The sequence below is a fragment of the Lactuca serriola genome, chromosome 6, assembly GCF_051521515.1.
Source record: "Lactuca serriola cultivar US96UC23 chromosome 6, Lser_US96UC23_V15, whole genome shotgun sequence".
Taxonomy (NCBI): domain Eukaryota; kingdom Viridiplantae; phylum Streptophyta; class Magnoliopsida; order Asterales; family Asteraceae; genus Lactuca; species Lactuca serriola.
This window is the reverse complement of record NC_136413.1, coordinates 79,873,727-79,880,781: the sequence shown is the minus strand read 5'-3', so window position 1 is coordinate 79,880,781 and position 7,055 is coordinate 79,873,727. Positions and strand designations below refer to the sequence as shown.

Below are 7,055 nucleotides of genomic sequence, written 5' to 3'. Positions count from 1 at the left end.
AAAAAAATGTTCATCTTATTAAACAAGCCGAAAAACAATTTCAAATTCAATGTCATGGGCCATTATGTACAAACTTCGAAGTTTAAATTGAGGCCCATAAAAGATTGCGAAAATGGAAAAATTAACGGCGGCCTGCTCAACGTCGCAGCAACTAGGGCTTCCATACCATTTCATGATCGCTATATATACCACACGCCGTCGACTTCATCGGCAACTCGTCTGGGGTTTCCAGCTTACATCATAACCAGGTTGTTTGTTTTTATTGAATTTCAGTATTCCGATTTGTCATTTCTGTGTTTGAAATCAATCGCAATCTGAACAGATTCATATATTTTGTTTCGTTTTTATACTTTATTTTTCTTCATAAATGGTAGATTATGACAATGAGTATGACGAAAAATTTGACGGATTGTCAATGATTTTCTCCTCAGGAGAACAAGTGATCATACAACCAGCTACTTCTGACTCATTATCGATTTCTCAAATTTTTGTCTAGTTTTTTCTTTTGAAAAATCAATTTAAGACGATTTGAGTTTATTCAGTTTTGTTGATTTAAATTATTCCTCTTAATTGTTGAATAGTTTTTTTTAGTAAAATATGCTTTTAGCATCGAATTTTGAAAATTGAGTTAGTGATATGTTGCTTGTTTAGATCAATAGATGCCAGTGATGTAAGAAAGATATTTGCTACTCTTGATGAGTCTTTGCTCATTTGATGATTCATTATCCACCAAGATCTCTGAGGCATCTATTTTGGATAACACATGTATTATTTTAAATTTATAATTGTTTTTCTAAAATCCAATCTTTAAATACCAAAAAACCAACATATTTTGTATTGCACATTTTCTAGGTTTCTACCCATGTCGACTGAAAAAAGAGGGTCAAAAAAGTCAAAGACATCCAATGATTACCCACAAACATCAGATGCTTGTTCTCAAACCAATCTTAATGACAAAGATGGGGAGTTTGAATCTGAACAACCTCGACACTTTGTTGGAATGGATAAAGCGAAAATGGTTCCATCATTGTTAAATAACTCGCCGGAGAATAAATATCAGCGATTGTTTTACATAATGGACCAACATCTTTCTTTGCAAAAAGAAAAAATCGCGATATTGAAAGAAAAGGTAGCATTTAAAAAACAGAAAGTGTATTTAGATATTCTTGAAACGAAGACTGATGATTTGGAGGGTGACGACCTTCTAGCGGTATTAGCCATAAAAAAATTAGTTAGAGATATATATTTGTAATTTTTAGGGAAAATAACTTAAGAGACCATCGAATTTTAAAATTCGTTTGAAAAAAACCATTAAAAGACAACATCAAATTAAGACATATGTTTAAAAAACATACATGTTCTGTTTAAAAAATCACATTTATGGTTTTGGGGTAGCTTATATATTTAGTCTCTAACTTTTTTTTTTTAACTCTCTTTTTAGTTTAGATTTGCTTGGACTTTGGATCCTGATCGAGTTAAAAACTAATATATCCTTATTACTTTCATTTAACATTATTTTTATTATTTATTAATTATTTATACAATTTATGTTATTATTTATTATAAATATATCAATTCTATAAATAATTAATAAGTAATAAAAATAAATGTTAAATTAAACTAATAATGGTATATTAGTCTTTTAACTCGATCATGGTCCGAAAGAAAAATAAAAATAAACGCAAGGGGCCGTCCGAGTTAAGAAAAAAAAAATTAGGGCTAAACATGTAAGTTACCCAAAACCATAAAGATGTTGTTTTTTGGATAGAATATGTACTTTGTTTGTGTTTTTTGAACATATGTCTTAGTTTGATGGTGTTTTTTGAACATGTAATACTTGAATGATGTTTTTTGAACAAATTTAAAACTTCAATGGTTTTCTAAGTCGTTATCGCTTATCCTATTACTTTTGTTTTGTAGCTATAATTTTAATGTATTAATGAAATATTTTTAATTTTAGTTATTTTTCTTATTATATAAAGAAAATATATAGAATGAGAATTAGGACCACTTGGAGTAAATGTAATTTTAGTTAGTTTTATAGTTTTAAATATTACCGGCGAATACTTGTTTTAACCGGTAACTCAAAGGGAAAATGACTTAGGAGGGTAACTACCTCTTATCCGTGTTCACATATTAGCAACTTCTTATTTTTTGTACATAAGAAAACAACTAACTTGTTTTAACTGTGTAACATCCCAAAAATTTCGTTTTTAATTTAATACTAAAATCATAATTGTCAAACCATTAATTTAATACTCCGGCATTGGGCCCCGCCCAACATCAGTCCCCGTCTGGCATCGAGCCCCGCTCGGTTTATAGATCTGTCTCTCTTAGGCCCCACTTGTCTTCGGGCCCCGCCCGCTAAACACATACAATCATATAACATGGTAACACATAAAGAAACATACTCTACTATATCCATGTCCTACTAATAATAAGATACGGAACTTCGTCCGTACTCAGCTAGTTCCAGCTAGGGCTTAAGCAATGCAAGGTGAGTCTCCTCACTGTGTGAATGGGTCTAAGACCACAATGCCAGCCCATGTAGTCTATGAGTAGGAAGACCTGGGTTTAGCCCTAGGCATTGTATACTAGTATGTTATTCCAGACCAAGGTCTGATGTCGGGCGGGTGCTCGAGGAATGTTTGCATGTTAGATTATACTTGCTGTCTGTGTGATACTTATATGTGCCTGGTAAAGAGGTGAGTGTGGGCGAGGTCCCGTATCTCATCACTAGCTGAATACGGATAATGTTTCGTATGTCATTATTATGAGAGTATGTTTCTTAGGACAGAGAAATAGTAGAGTATGTTTCTTTATGTGTTACCATGTTATATGATTGTATGTGTTTAGTGGGCGGGGCCCGGAGACAGGCGGGGCCTAAGAGAGACAGATTTGTATACTGAGCGAGGCTCGATGCCAAGCGGGGCTTGATGTTGGGCGGGACCCGATGTCGGAGTATTAAATTAATGGTTTGACAATTATGGTTTTAGTATTAATTTAAAAACGAATTTTTTGGTCATGATTTTTGGGATGTTACACAGTTAAAACAAATTAGTTGCTTTCTTATGTACAAAAAATAAGAAGTTGCCAATATGTGAACACGGATAAGAGGTAGTTACCCTCCTAAGTCATTTTCCCTTTGAGTTACTGATTAAAACAAGTATTAGCCGGTAATATTGGTGTAATTTAAAGAGTTAAAACAAGTTAGTTGCCTTATTATGTACAAAAAAGAAGAAGTTGCTAATATGTGAACACGGATAAAAGGTAGTTACCCTCCTAAGTTAAAATTATGATAGAAAGTGCGACTTGATTGGGCAATGGTGTATGTTTTGATTGATGGGTTAATTTCATAAAAACCCCCAAGTTAAGTTTTTAGGGTTTTGCTAAAAGTTGAATTTTATGTTTGTTTTTACCCTAACATTTTCTAAAAAATGTTTGGTTTTACCTTTTTACTGATAACAGGTTACTATTATATTAACTTCGCAAAAAACCCCGTTTACAGTTTTTTTACGTTTTTATTCTTAAGTTTATATATATATATATATATATATATATATATATATATATATATATATATTTTAACTTTTACTCTATGTATTTTTTTTATACTATACATATTCAAGCAGAAAAACCATATGCATATGTATATTATAAAAAAAATATACTTATGGTAAAAGTGTAAAAAAAACTATGTAAAAACGCAAAAAAATGGTAAACTTAAAGTTTTTTATTTTTTTTGCGAATTTAATAGTAACCTGGAAATCCTGTTATCACCGGTAAAATGATAAAACCGAACATTTTTTTTGAAAATGTTTGGGTAAAAACGGACATAAATTTCAACTTTGGGAAAAACCGACAAACCCCTGAAAACTTGATGATTTTTATGACATTAACCCTTGATTGAACCCTAGAATTGTTAGGCGGGGGATCTTAATGTTTGAATTATTTGTTAGCTAACGAATCGTAACTTTTTAATAAAAACCTTTGGGATAGAATATAAATATTTCCTTAATTGTTATTTTAATTTCCTAATCCAAAAATATTTCCGGTCTTAGCCGTTCATTTATAGATTAACTACCAATTTGAGTCTTTTTGTTCTAGTTTTGTAGAGTTCCAAAACCAATTACCTATAGACAGCTTGAAGTCCGGAAACGAATGTTCCGGTTTTTAGTATTCCACAACCAATTTATCATTTATAAATAATCAATCAACAATTTAAGAGTTCAGAACCCCATGAATCACACATCTACTATTCGACAACAATTTAAAATATTTTGGGTTAATAACCTAAAAAGGGAATGAACTTTAGGGTTTGTCCACATTAAGGTAACAATGTTTTTTTCGTATACATTTTTGAATCGAACTTGTTTGATCTTTTCAAATTTAGGTATCATAACCGGTTATCTTAGGTTTAAGCTGATTTGGCTCGTTACTTGGCATATTCACCCTTGATACAAGGAGGGAATCATTTTTCAGATCCACACGTATCGACATTCCGCTGAAGGATCCTGTCGGTGCTCGTTCAAATATGCTGACGTTTGGAATTGGTGTTGGCAATTGTTTGTACGACAGATTGGTTGTAACAAGTTTTCGATTTATGAAGGTACTTCTCCTGACAAATCATTGTTGCTCATCTTTGTTAAGCTTACACATTCCCAATTGTTATTGGTATGCTTCCATTCAGATAGTTTGCAGATATATCAAGAGCTCGAAGACTAGTTAAGTCACCAAAACTTGTAGGTATTTGTCCACTAATTGATTGTTGCTGAGATTGAGATTGAACAAATTGCTTAAAATAACGCATTTCAGTAGGAATTTCTCTAGTTTAAGAGTTGAAGCTCAAATTGGAGTGTGTTTCAGGTAATGCACACCAGGTGTTTGATGAAGTGTGTGAAAGAAATATTTCAAGTAATTCTTTCCCAAATCGTTGCTTGTCTTTTATTTCCGACTATCCCAGTTTGTGAATTTGAAATGACAGTTGGTGGAACTAAAAGAAGCACAACATAAATCTCCCAAGGAATCAAAAAGACTTGAAAAGAAATTGTTGGTGGAACTAAAAGAAGTACAACAGAAATCTCTCATTGAATTTGATTGTTTGATTACGACAGAAAAAGCTTAGCACCATCATTTATGATAAGTACTTTGAGAAGCATCCATAGTTGAAGAAGAAGCTTGATGATGAAATCAGAAATGATTATTGGGGCTATTGATTTGGATATTCTTAAATACACAAATCTGAATTTGATGGATGTTGTCATGTTGAATACAACAATTATTTTTTGTTCTTTTGATTGTGTAATGTAGTTAGTAGTTTGTGGGGTTTGTACTTTGACATTTTGAACTAGATGAACCACTGTAATGTATTTTTTATGACTTAATGGAAGCTTGGTTTGGTATCTTACTTACTTTTATCTATATAATAAAAATGAAACAGTTACACATGTTATGACCAAAACAGTTCTGAAATGAATACACATGTTGATGAAATGATAACAAACTGTACAAATCTGACCAAAATTCCCTTAGTGTGGTTCCAGATTCACAAATTATAAGACCAAACTTTATAAAGACTAAACTTATTGATGAAATGAATTAAAGTAAGATGCTAAAACAGATTCATAGATTCACATGTTAACAAATTATCACAGATTATCACAAGGGATAGTTAGATTCATCATAGGTTATGACCAAATTGCCCTTTGCAAGGTTCTTTATCACAAGGGATAGTTACATTACAAAATAGAAAAAATTACCCCTTTCTATTAAATGACTTTAACGTTTGTTCCCACATCTATTCAAAAGGCATAAATGGTAAATCTTAGAAACTTAGTTAGTGCAGCCTCTATAATCGACAATTCCTAGCAGGACACACCTTTTTTTCTTTCCAAATACCATGAGTTTGTAATCGACAATTCAAGATTCAAGAATTGAAATTGTGTTATGTTCTAGATAATTAAATGAACAATGGGATTGGAGGGGAAGCCTAATATAGGCCTGATAACGTAATGTGAAATTGAAAGGGGGTTACATTAAAAAATGTGAGTCATGACTTTACAAATTCTGGTTCGATGCTCCCAATTGATTCTAGAAAGTGTATCGGAATCAATGAAATCACGATCCATAGAGTTGAAGAAAGAAACGGAGGGGAAGATTGATTGAAGGTCTTCGACTATGATATATGAGAGAACGACGGAACGGGGAACGAATGAAGGAATTGGGGGGGGGGGACTAGTTGTTTATCAGCCCTAAATCAAGTTATGTACCACATATTGTATGTATAATGCAACGTAATATCATTTAATGCCACATAATATAAACTAATGCCATGTAATGTGCCAAATCAGCTTAAACCTAAGATAGCCGGTAATATTACTTAAATTTGAACATGTCAAACAAGTTCAATTGACAAATATATATGAAAAAAACATTGTTACCTTAATGTGGACAAACCCTAAAGTTGATTACCTTTCTAGATCATTAACCCTATAATATTATATTTGTATTCACAAGTCAAACCCCAACCCCTGTCACGCCTAATCACACCTCAAGTGCTCAACTTTACAATGGATTTTTTATAAAAAAGATTCATATGTTTATATCGTTTGTCTTTGCTACTTGAAATTGTACAGGTTTTTTTTGTTACTACGTACTATTGGCTACCCTCAAGAAAGCAAAAGTCTAAATTGAACTTTCTAAGCCACTTAATTTTTTACTTGACTTCATTTAATATTTGTGATTGTTTACTTTTGTACATGTTCCTAGTTGATTGGTTAGACTCTTGTATTTTTGAAGATGTATCCGTCTATATGCTTGTACGTGTTTGCTATAATAGACATTTATTCATGTACTATATTAATCATAAGACAGTTGTGAACAATGAACTTTTTGGGATTCAAAGCCAAAGGTTTGCCACAATAGTTTTAGAAGTCGTCATTTTTGTCCATGCTTTGGCTTATTGGAGCAGCCACTTTGATTGGTTTTTCTGGCTGATATCCCTTACATAAACGGTCCTTAGATTTTTATTTAGCTTGATATCCCTTACATAAACG

The 7,055-nt window shown here is 32.1% G+C and overlaps 2 non-coding genes across 2 annotated transcripts; both read left to right on the top strand.

The window, feature by feature from the left end:
* The first annotated feature begins 383 nt into the window (after window positions 1-383).
* Window positions 384-470, top strand: LOC145060654 (small nucleolar RNA R12). The gene has a single exon (XR_013686869.1). It is a non-coding gene; the product is annotated as a small nucleolar RNA R12 (small nucleolar RNA).
* Window positions 471-660: 190 nt separating this feature from the next.
* Window positions 661-746, top strand: LOC145060738 (small nucleolar RNA SNORD24). Its single transcript, XR_013686923.1, has one exon. It is a non-coding gene; the product is annotated as a small nucleolar RNA SNORD24 (small nucleolar RNA).
* Window positions 747-7,055: the final 6,309 nt, after the last annotated feature.